This window comes from Lactuca virosa, chromosome 7, assembly GCF_052849685.1.
Source record: "Lactuca virosa cultivar CGN04683 chromosome 7, Lactuca_virosa_CGN04683_v6, whole genome shotgun sequence".
NCBI lineage: Eukaryota > Viridiplantae > Streptophyta > Magnoliopsida > Asterales > Asteraceae > Lactuca > Lactuca virosa.
In genome coordinates this window covers 29,372,199-29,385,198 of record NC_136432.1, presented here as the reverse complement: position 1 = coordinate 29,385,198, position 13,000 = coordinate 29,372,199, and positions in this window count along the sequence as shown.

The following is a 13,000-nucleotide window of genomic DNA, read 5'->3' as shown; positions in this document are numbered from 1 at the left end:
GGAAATCAAATTTGTTCGGGAAACGAAACCCAAACCCGAACACGAACTCGAACTTGAACCGGAACCATCCGACCCCAAAAGAAAAAGAAAGGGCAAAGCCTTGGAAAAAAAGGTAGTCCCTCGACAATGGGAACCAGAAGAAGAGCGTATTAGATGAATCATGGATCAACATTTTCGAGGATCCTATGTACGAAAATGCGCATGCGCAAGAACATTTTTGGCGATGCATTACAGAGCGGTTTCACAATGAAATGGGTCTTGACGAGTATCGTACAAAGTACCAATGTACAACTAAGTTTCATGAAATGAATAAGATAGTTACAAAGTTCAACGCGGTGTACAACAACTTGATTAGCCAAAGAAAAAGTTGACAAAGCAGTATAAACATTTTCGAGACGAGGCTTGAAATATTTAAAATCAACAATAGTGGAAAGTCATTCAAATTTGTCAAATGTTTGGAAGTTTTTATCCGGTCGCCAAAAATGGAAAGAGTTTATCGAAATAGAAGAAGAAAATGGTGGTTCAAAAAGAACAGAAAAACCTAAAATGATTTATATGACTTCATCGGATGCTAATTTCAGGTCTGACTTAAACCAAGATAGCGACCTTGATCACGAAGGACAGTTCGTCCAATCAGTACAAACAAGGAAAAAAAAGAGGATATTTGTCTAATGCAGCTTGATCGGATAAAAATGATGACATACGCAAGGTGACAAGTAGCTTCAGAATATATAATTTGAATTTTGGAAGTCGTTTGCAATTTGAAAAAAGATAAATTAACCGAGAAGCAAAAAGCACGAGAAGAATAACAAAAAAAGCAATATGGAATTTTTAACGCAAAACATTGACCATCTTTTAGGAGACGAACTCATGATGGTTTTGAGGATAAAAGGAAATTATGAAAAAATATATTTCAAGTAGACTTACTTTCTATTTTTTTATTTAAGTTTTGTTTCTAAGTATTTAATGGTTTTTAATTAATTTAGTGAAATATTCCTATTTTATTATTTTAAATATTTATATAATTATTAAATTACATTTTAATATATTTAATTAAAAATGTGAGAGGTAGTGAGAGATGATCGTCTCCTATCAGTAAATGTAATGTTGCCGAACTTGTTATTCGGTACTCGTTCGGTCGGAGTAGCGAGTACTCGGAGAATATTCGGATATGGTATTTTATAATGAAATTATATTTGGAGAAATTATATATATGAAAAATCAAAAGTTTATTAAAATTCATAACAAAGTATATGAAATATCACTAAAATAGATACATGTTTGATTGTCAGTTCAAAACATTAAAGATTTTAATCATGAAAATCTTGAAGATGAGAATGAGATAGAGAAAGCATATATAATTTATTAATTTCGTATATTATTTTACTTTTAAAGTTAGTATGTTAGATAAAGTATGAAATTCTTATTTTTTTTTTCTCTTTTTAAGACAATTTTGCTCGAGTTTGACCGAGTTAGCCAAGTTTGACCGAATTGGTCCGATTTTGACCGAGGTTGACCGAATTTTGAGGTATTTGGTCGAGTTGGCTAACTCGTATCAATAAGAGGGCGATTTTGAGTACTCGTCCGAGTTGTCCGAGTTTTACAACATTGAGTAAAGGGGTGAGGGGAGGGTACAAGTCAAATGATGACGCATGCAAAAAGTGAGAGGGTATACCCAGCAGCCTAAGAACTTTAATGGAATCGAAGGTAATAACTTTTTATTTTTTTCATTTGTTGCACGAATGGAATTGATTCTATCAAATTTTCTATTTGATAAAAAAATTATGATAAAATTAGGCTATAACATCCCAAAATCAGGCACAAAATTTTTCATTTTTAATTCGTCAAATCACATATTATTTGTCCCAAAAACTCATCATAGTAAAAATGTACCATAATCATCAGAGTATAAAAACAATCATCATAGGGAAAATCATCAGGGGGAAATGTTGTGTAGTCAAGCCAGGTCATTCCCTTTCGAACTGAAAGTACCTAAAAATGTTTAAACCACAAAACCGTAAGCATAAAGCTTAGTGAGTTCCCCAAAATACCACATACCATACATGCATTGCCATGGGCTACCCCCAGGGTCTTGCATACAAGTGTCCTGGGCTACCCCATGGTATTTCATACCTTTTCCATGGGCTACTCCCATGGTATTTCCTTGCATTTCCTTAGCTAACCCATGGTCTTACATATAAGTGTCATGGGCTACCCTCATAGTCTTTCATACAAATGCCACGGGCTACCCACGAGGTCTTCCACGCAAGTATAATAAAGACAACTAACATCCCACACAATATAGTGAAAAGACCTGTCTCACGAAGTCAGATAAACCAAAGCTAACCGCCACGAAACCAATGTTACAACACACCTAACAATCAAACAAGGTACAACCTTAGTCTATACCCCATAATTAGCACCTTGACCAAAAGTCAACCCAAGTAAAAAAGTCAATGATCAAAGTCAACGGGCCAAAGTTGACTTTAGAGAGACGTCACGTCGTCACCTACTATTGGTCACGTTGTAGCATAATAAGGACAAAAGAGTCGCCCACTTCCCTCAGTCACCACGTCGTGGCAGCCAAATGTTACGTCGTGGAAACTAGGTTCAACACCTTAAAGTATTATGCCATTTTCCATCGATTCCATGAGCTCCAAAACTCATATTTGATTCTTCCTAAGGTCTTAATGGATAAAGTTTCCAACTTTATCCATTGAGACATCCCTCTAAGACAAGATCCCATTTCAAAAGTCCTAAAAGGCAACTTAATGCTTGGAATCAACCATTAATAACTTAATCCACAAATTCTGTTGGATAAGGTGTCTAAGTCCGTAACTATAAATGATATGAACTTGACCCGACCCGGCATGGTCCATTTGGGTTGCACTTCACCTAACAATTTGTATGGATATACTTTTGAGAATAAGATGTTTATGATCCATTAATATATTATAAGTTATAATATATTAATATTATTTAATTAGTGTTGATCAAGAATTGATTTTGGAATTAATTTAATGATCAAAAGGAGGCTAATTAAATATGGACTCTTTCATATATATATATATATATATATATATATATATATATATATGGTTTGGGCTAAGATTTATTTAGGATGGGCTAAGAGTATATGGAAGTCCATGGATAGTCCATGGAGCTTTTAACCCATGGATCCTAGGTAAATGAAGAGTCATGGGTATTAAGGTGTAACCCTAATCCTCCATACTATATAAAGAGGGACTTGGTTCTAGAATTGACACTAGTGTGTGTGAGAAACAAGAGTGGGCCGATTTTAGCAATCATCATATTCTCTCAAGTATTTCCAAGTTGTTTTGGGTGATTTGTGACACCACTTGAGGCATCCACACTATTGGTGATAGGCTCTAAAACTCCAAGCAATCAACCACAAAAGAAAGGTATGTTATTCTACTTAAAGTTTTATATTACAAGTACCCCATAACATGCTAGTTAGGTTGTAAACCTTGGAAATCAAATTTGCATGTATTTTAGAGAAAACATAGATCCAAGGTTTCTAGGGTTGCATGTACACCATAGAAGTGTTAGAATGCTCAAAACCCAACAGTGGTATCAGAGCCTAGGCTTGTTTTCTTGATACTTGATGCAAACTTGTTGAAAAAACTCAGAAATCTGCTATCTGTTGCATGAACTCGCCGAGTCCATGTGATAATTCATCCTACTCGTCGAGTAGGTTCTTGCACTCGACGAGTAGGAGCCCCTGAATGCATATTTTCGAGTTTTGCTGCTGGAAATAGACTAGAAACATTACCCTAAACTGTTTTGGTGTTTTAAAACTTGTTTTAGTTGGTGTAATGCTTATGCTAATCCATTTACAATGGCTAATATCAAAATTCCCTATTTTATATGTGTTAATATGATTCTTGGAATTTTGATATGAATGTTCATGTTCTTATGAGTTATGGTTAGATCATAGGAATTATTTGCTGAATTCTTTGATGATTGATTATTGATCTTAATGCCTAATGATGGAATCCATAACTTGTCCTCAAGTTATGGATAACCAAAAGTCACTTCTTTAAAAGTGTCATTAAAGAATAAGAGGTTACATAAAGTGAAGAGTCTTCACTTTAATGGACCATTAAACTCATAAGTTATGAAATGAAAAGTCTTGAATAGTTTCAATACTTCCCTGAGGACATGGCGATTGACATCATTCTCCATTCCTTACCTCCAAGTTATGATCAGTTTCACATGACTTATCATATGAACAAGGAGGAAGTCACACTCAGCAAGCTTCAAGGACTTTTAAGGACCGCTGAAAGTGGCCTTAAAAGTACATCAGCTGTTACTCCTACTCCTACTACTGCCCCTGTTCTGGCAATCGGGCAAGGAAAGGGGAAGAAGAGGAAGACCCCTTCGAAGGGTACCAAGGGAAAGCCCCTTGATGGCTCCTCTTCAAGTGGAACCAAGAAAGGTTCCATTCCTCCTTCTTCAAACCCTAAAGAAGCACATTGCTTCTACTGCCAGGAAAAGGGGCACTGGAAGCGAAGCTGCCCTAAATACTTGCAGGATGTAAGGGATGGGAAAGTTAAACCCACCCATGCAGGTATTTATACTATATTGTCTAATAACTCATTGTGTTCTAACTCTTGGGTACTTGATACAGGTTGTGGTATTCACATTTGTACTGATTTGCAGGGCCTAAGAAGAAGTGTAGAAGTGGAGCACGGGAAGATAAACTTAATCATGTGCAATAGGAAAGCATCACATGTGACCAAGATTAGAGTTTATTCTTTATTGCTTAATAATGGGCTAACTTTAGATTTGAATAAATGTTGTTACTCGTCATAAATGGAGAGAAATATTATTTCCTTTCATAGTTTGTACAAACAAGGATTCACATTTTCATTTGATAATAAAATTGGTGCTATTTATGCCTTTTATAATGATGTGTTTTATTTTAAAGCATTACCTTGTGATGGTGTATATGAAACTGTGTCGATTGTAGACAACTTAGGAAATAATGTATTTCATATTGATTCTTCTATTACTTTGGATAAAGCATCCTTATGGCATTGTCGTCTTGGACATGTCAACAAGAAGCACATAGGCCAACTCCAAAAGGCTGGAGTTTGGAATCATTTGACCTAAAATTAGATGATAGTTGCGAGTCTTGTTTACTTGGAAAAATAACAAAGTCACCCTTCACTGGTTCTTGTGAGAGGGGTGAAGGTTTGTTGGACCTCATACACACAGATGTGTGTGTACCCTTCAAAACCGCCACTAGGGATGCTAATCGCTACTATGTCACTTTTACTGATGATTATAGTAGATATGGATATATCTACTTAATCAAACATAAGTCAGAAACCTTTGAAAAGTTCAAAGAGTTTAACCAGGAAGTGGAGAATCAACTGGGCAGGAACATCAAGATGCTTTGATCCGATCGGGGAGGAGAGTATCTTAGTATCGAGTTCCTTAACTATCTTAAGGAATGTGGGATTGTCTCACAATTGACACCTCCTAGGACACCACAGCTGAATGGTGTGGCTGAGAGGCGCAATCGAACCTTGTTGGACATGGTTCGTTCCATGATGAGTCGAGCTTCGCTACCAATCTCATTCTAGGGGTATGCCTTAGAGACTGCCGCCCATATCCTCAATCTAGTCCCTACCAAAAAGGTTGCCAAAACACCTCATGAGATGTGGATTGGGAAAGTTCCTAACTTAGACCACATCAAGATTTGGGGTTACGAGGCTTTCGTGAGGCGCGAGTCTCACGACAAGCTCGAACCTCGAAGTGAGAGGTGTATTTTCATCGGCTACCCACAGAAATCCTTTGGTTACCTCTTCTACAGACCCAGTGAGAATGTGGTCTTTGTAGCTAGAAGAAGAGTCTTTCGTGAGAGAGAGTTCATAAGTCAAGGAGACAGTGGGAGGCAAATTGACCTTGAAGAAATTCAAGAGTCAAGTGGTGAAGGAACCTCAAACCCTAGTAATCAACCTGTGGAGGAAACTCCTGTTGATCCAACTGACGAGCCCATACCTCTGAGGCGTTCCACAAGAGTTAGGAATGCACCTGAGCATTACTGTGGTTTCCATATTATTACGGAAGGTGATACACTTATCAGTGATAGTACACTGGTAAGTCTGGATGAACCTAACAGCTACACGGAAGCCATGGCAGGCCCTGAGGCTGCTAAATGGAAAGAGGCTATGGACAGCGAGATACAATCCATGTATGACAATCAAGTTTGGAACTTGGTTGACAATGTACCAGGTCGTAAGATAGTCGGGTGCAAATGGATCTTCAAGAAGAAGACCGACATGGATGGTAATGTACACACTTATAAGGCACGACTGGTTGCAAAGGGCTTTTCTCAAACTCCAGGAGTTGATTATGATGAGACCTTTTCACCAGTAGCAAAGATTAAGTCTATTAGGGTTATTCTAGCCATTGCTGCATTTCGTGATTATGAAATATGACAAATGGATGTCAAAACCGCTTTCCTTAATGGAAAGTTGGCTGAGGATGTGTACATGAATCAGCCAGAGGGTTTTGTTGATGCTAAATACCCTAATAGGGTGATTAAGCTTGAGAAATCCATCTATGGATTGAAACAAGCACCTCGCAGATGGAATCTTTGCTTCGATGAGAAAGTCAAAGAGTTTGGATTTTTGAGGAGTGAGGATGAGTCATGTGTATATGTTAGGGCTAGTGGGAGTATAGTTTTGGTGTTGTATGTGGATGACATACTACTCATAGGAAATGGCATCCCAACTTTGCAGGAGGTTAAGTCCTGGCTTGGGAAGTGTTTCGCTATGAAGGACCTTGGAGAAGCTGCCTATATCCTAGGGATAAGGATACTGAGAGATAGGAGTAAAAGACTAATTGGACTTAGTCAGAGTACCTACTTGGATAAAGTGTTGAAGAGATTCAACATGGAGAATTCCAAGAAACGAGAGTTACAGATCCAGCACAATGCCAGACTGATTAAAACTCAGAGTCCGAGTACAGAGGCTGAGATAGCTGAGATGAGTCGATTACCAAATGCTTTCGCTGTTGACTCGATCATGTATACTATGACTTGTACTCGTCCTGATGTGGCCTTTGCTTTGAGCATGGTCAGCAGGTATCAGGGAAACCCTGGCAAGGCTCACTGGACTGCGGTAAAGAATATTCTCAAGTACCTACGGAGGACTAAGGACTGGGTTCTTATCCTCGGTGGGAGTGATGACTTGAGAGTGGTAGGGTATAGCGATGCTAGTTTTCAGACTGATAGGGATAATTTCCGCTCTCATTCAGGCTGGGTCTTTACCCTAAGTGGAGGAGTAATTACTTGGAAAAGTTCCAAGCAGGAGACAGTAGTTGATTCTACTTGTGAATTAGAGTACATAGCAGCAAGTGAAGCGGCAAAGGAGGCGATATGGCTGAAGAACTTCATTGGAGACCTTGGAGTTGTACCATCTATACAGGAGCCTGTGGAGATTTTCCGTGACAGCAATAGTGTGGTTGCCTTAGCCAAGGAACCAAGAGATCATGGCAGATCCAGACACATTGACAGAAAATATCATTTCATAAGACACAATATAGAAGAAGGACTCCTCGTGGCAAAGAGGGTATCATCAGAAGAGAATCGTGAAGATCCCCTCACAAAGGGACTGACTACGGTTAGGCATTTGCAGCATGCAAGAATGAAAGGTCATAGTATATGGTTTGGGCTAGGCATTACAATGTATGGATGATTTAGGGCATTTATGTTTGTAATTTGGAGTCTTATTGTGTAGTTTGTCGTTTTCGGTCTTGGACTTGATTTCGGTTAGAGTGTGACCGAAAGCTGTTTTCGGTCCAGTTAGTATATATAGCTCTTGTCAGGTCATTTGTCAGAGTTGTTGAAAGTTGTTGATCTACAGTTGTTCATTGTTGTTTTCGGTTCCCCTTGAGTTGTATCCGACATTTCCAAGTGTGAATTGTATGCAAGCTCAGTTTTATTCCAGTTCTACTCCATTTCTTCTTTGTTTTCTTAAGCTTGATTGATCATTGGTATAGATCCTCCATCAAAGGGACCTTACAATTGGTATCAAAGCTTAACCGATGTCAATCAAGTGTGTTCTTCTGTTTTCGGTCTTCACAGATTCGTGTTCATCAAGTTCTCGGTCCTTGGAAGTGTACTGTTTGCTCGAGTTTTAAAGACTAGATTAGAATCTGCATCGTTTGGAATTGAAATCATTTTGGAATTCAGCTTTTCGGTTGAATTCTCTGTGTTTCCGGTTGGATCTTCATCAACCGAGAACATATTTTCAATCATTTTCTGTCCAGATCTAAGCTGTTTGGAAGCTCTGTTGGAAGTTCTTGGTGTGTGAAAGTCAAATTAGAATCAGAAAACCAAGTTTTTCATTGCAAATTGTTAGTTTTCGGTTCAACCTTCAGAAACCGAAAATTGTCCTTCAAGTTCTTCAGAAACCGAAAACCTGTTTCTTCAAACGGAATCTTCAAAGTTCTTCAACCAAAAATCATTTTAACCTTCAGAAACCGAAAGCTTTTGAAACCAAAAAACCTCATTAGCCTTCAGAAACCGAAAACCTCTTGAAACATTCATCAACCGAAAACCGAAAACCCATAAAACATTCAGAAACCGAACACTCTTAATCTTCATAAACCGAAAACTCATTATCATTCATAAACCGAAAACTCCTTTAAACCGAAAACCCCTTTTATCTTGTTTCTCCTTCCAACCGAATTCCTTGTTTTCGGTTATCACCACTCAACCGAAAACCCTATTTTCTTGTCCTTTTGTTTGTTTTTCAAGTTAATTTTTATTAAAAATTTAAAAAAAATCAAAAAACAACAAAAATCAAAAATAAAAATGGAATCTCAAAGCATGTCAGCTCATCACGAATTAGATGCCATTATGGGAACCACTTCTCGAATTCCACAACTTTTATCCGCAGAAGGATTTCCAGAATGGAAATATTGGATCGAGAAGTACATCAAAATGAAGGATTTCAAGATATGGCGAAGCATTCTTAGAGGTCCAATCCGCATCACAACCACATTGGAAGATGGAACCATAACTGACAAGCAGGTTGAAAATTACACGGACGATGATTTTGAGAGAGTCGAGGAGCAGGAAAAGGCTCTTGCTACACTTACCATGGCATTATCTCCGGAAATCGCTCAAGATTTCCGTGAGTATACATCAGCAAAGGCCTTATGGGAAGCACTGATGGAAGTCTATGAAGGCAACAAAGACATGAAACAGAGTCGCCAAGACATGCTGCGACAAAAGTTCAATATGTTTAACCATGTCTTGGGAGAAACACTTGAGAATCAGTTGCAGAGATTTTTCACACTTACCACAGAAATGAGTTATGCTGGTGTTATGGTTACAAAATCTGAGATAAACAAGAAGCTGCTAAATTCTTTACCAAAATCTTGGGATATGAATGTTTCAGTGATAAAAAAGACCAAAGATTTGAACCGTTTGAGTTTGGCTGAAACAATGGCGATCATTAAGGCTTGTGATCTCGATGATAAGAAAAGAGAGATTAATCATGTTAATTCATATTCCTCTGCAAATCTTGGAATCCAAACCACCAACAACACTGCTTTCTCAAGTTTCTCTATTCCTCAAGTTTCTCAAGTATCTCATGTTTCTCAAGTTCAACCCTATGTGACTCATCAGCCCACTTCATATGTTATCCCATCAATGCAAAACATTTAAGTTTCTCAACCTCAATCTTCTCTTCAACAAGTTGGTTCTGTTGTTGGTTCATCCTCAAATGCACCCATTCAGGCTCAAGGAAATAATCTTCAATCTTCATCATTGAAAGAAAAAGAAGAAAATTTGGCCCTCGCCACTGGTCTAGTGAACTGCTACAATGCTTTTGTGGCCGGAGAACTTTCCCCACAATTATCATTTGCTGACCTAGATCAAATCCATCCAGAGGATGTGGAGGAGATGGACATCACATGGCAAATGGCTATGGCTGTTTTTAGGGCAAAACAATTCTCCAAGAAAACTGGAAAGAATAACTGGAGTGTCAACTCTGACAAGAAAGTGGGGTTTAACAAAGGAAATCTGAGGTGTTATAATTGCCATGAACCTGGACACTTTGCTCGAGAATGTCCAAAACCAGACCGAAGAGAGAATTCTGAGCGAGCTATGGTGCCAGTGAACAACAACAAGGGGTCCTCTGCAAACAATCAGCCTGCAAACTTGGCTATGGTGGCTCAATCCTTTGATTGGGAAGACCAGATTCAAGCTCTGAATATTTCAAGACCTGAAAATGCACATCTTGCCCAGATCAAGGATGGTGTGGAAGAAGAAACAAAGAAGGATCCTGAAGAGGAAATGATGAATCTTCAATTTGCATTCATGGTGCAAACCACTCCAGAGCCTGCCAAACCCGAGGTCAGTGAAATTGGTTGCTCTCAATCTCGTATGAAAACTGTTAAATTCTTACGTGACCAAATTGAACTAATAAAGAGAGAGAATGAGTACCTTAAGTACGAAGGCTATACACTTAGGAAAAATCAAAAGCCTTTGAAAACTCAATTAGAAAACAAAACAAAGGATTTGAAGAAATTGCAAGAGGATTACAGCAACAAGTGTGAGAATTATGATCATCTCAAAAGAAAATTTGCTGCTGTAACCACTGAACTTGACGCATTGAAAAACCGATTTGAAAATGCTGAATTTAATTTTAAAAAATTCGATGGGTCAAGTGAAGTAGTTGCAAAAATGATCGCGGAACAAATGCAGTGGAAGGACATTACTTGTGGTAACCAGATAAAAGTAGGATTAGGATTTGAGAGTGTCCCTCCTCCCTTCAATCATAATTACACTGCTATTCCTCTATCTCAAGAAGAAATTGACAGAGAACCTTTCATGGTTTATGGGAAATCAGCTTCTGAACAAGCAACACGGTCTAATGATAAAATTTTGGATACTAACATTTCTACCTCAAGTGCAGATATGTCAGTAGTTCAGGGGGAGCAAGAAGCTGAAAAGTCTAAGTCAAATAATTCTGTGTCTAAATTTGGTGTTGAATTTTGTGATGAATCTGTGTTAAACTCAAACACTAATGTTTTTGTTTCTGGTGGTGTGTTGTTTCAGACTGATAATTTTGAAAATAATGGTGTTGTTTCTGATAAAGTTGCTAAATCTGATTCGAGTGCTTCTACATCTTTTACGTTTGATACACAATCTAGTACTTGTTCTGGCAGATGTCAAAATGCTAGAAACGATAATAAAAGGCAGAAATCTGACAAAAGCAGTAACAAGTCCAATGATAATAAACAAATTTGTTTCAATTGTGGTACTGCTGGTCATATTGCCAGAAACTGTCTCAATCGGATGTTTGTGCATTACTTGTCACAAAGAGGAGAGAATGAGTCTAGAGGACGGTCTTTAATTAGAAAGTCCTCAAGAACTCACTCTCGAGATGATGACTGGAAAGCAAATCAAAACAAGAAAATGGCAGTTCTTCATAAGAACAAACAGGTTTTTAATAAAAAATCCAAACAGTTTGCCAAAATCGATCAAAGCTAAGCCAAAGTCGATTTCGTCAAAATGCAGGTCTGGGTCTTCAACTTCTTCTAGTAGAAAATCCACTTGCTCAAAGCAAACTGAAAAGAAAATTGTTTCAAAACCTAAATATCAATGGATGCCAAAATTAAAGTCTAATTAGTCATCATCATCCTCTGTATCTGCTGTAAATGAGAACTCAAATTCAGGAAAATCAAAAGATCAATTTGTAAACGTTAAGGGTCAACCCAGGATTGTAATGACCTGGGTCCCCAAATCTAAATGATTCCGCTCATCGTGCAGGGACAGTTGCGGAGGAATGTCGTCAGACCCTGGTATGTCGACAACGGCTACTCCCGACACATGACAGGAGACATCTCCCAATTGAGTAACATTCAATCTTTTAATGGGGGCTATGTTTCCTTTGCGGGCGGAGAAGGCGGAAAGATAACGCAGAAAGGAACGGTGACGAACAGAGTGCTCAGTTTTGAGAATGTCAACTATGCTCCTGAGTAAAGCACAGTCTGCCGAGCGTTTCTCAAATCTGTGACAAGGGTTAGTCGACACACTTCACCGATAAAGAATGTCTAATCTTAAAGCCAGGCATTGTCATCCCGGAGGAGTGGATTCTCGTAAAATCAAAGCGGGATGGGAATGCCTATATTATCGACATGAACAGCAATGTACCCGATGAAGTCACTTATCTCTTTTCCAAAGTCTCAGAACAAAACGCAATGCTGTGGCATCGTCGACTCGGCCACGCAAATGCAAAGAACCTGAACCGGCTTGCTAAGAACGAAATGGTCTACGGTCTGCCTGTCAGAGATTTTATTACTTTTGAAAAATGTGTTTCCTGTGCTCAAGGCAAACACCATCGGAAACCACATCTGCCAAAGCAGGTCAACTCCATCAATCAGGTGCTCCAGTTGTTGCACATGGACTTGTTTGGTCCGGTCAACGTTCTCAGCATCAACTGAAATTTGTACTGCCTCGTTGTGATAGACGACTTCTCTTGTTTCACGTGGGTCTTCTTTCTGTCCAACAAAGTTGGGATCGCCGACCTTATCAAGAAGTTCATTGTGATGATCGAGAACCAAACCAACAACCGAGTGAAAGCGCTTCGTACAAACAATGGAACAGAGTTCAAGAACGCTGTTCTTGATCATTTTTGCGCTGAGAAAGGGATCGTGCATTAATTTAGCTCTGTTCGGACGCCACAACAAAACGGTGTTGCTGAGCGGAGGAATCAGACATTACAAGACGCCGCAAGGATGATGCTTTGTGATTTTAAACTTCCAGTTTTCTTTTGGGCGGAGGCGATCAACACAGCTTGTTACGTTCAAAATCGTGTCCTGATCAACAAAGCCCAGATGAAAACACCATACGAGATTCTATATGGACACAAGCCGTCTGTCAGCCATTTCAGAGTATTTGGCGGTCCTTGCACCCTTCTCCACTTGGAATCCAACCCAAAGTTCAATGCAA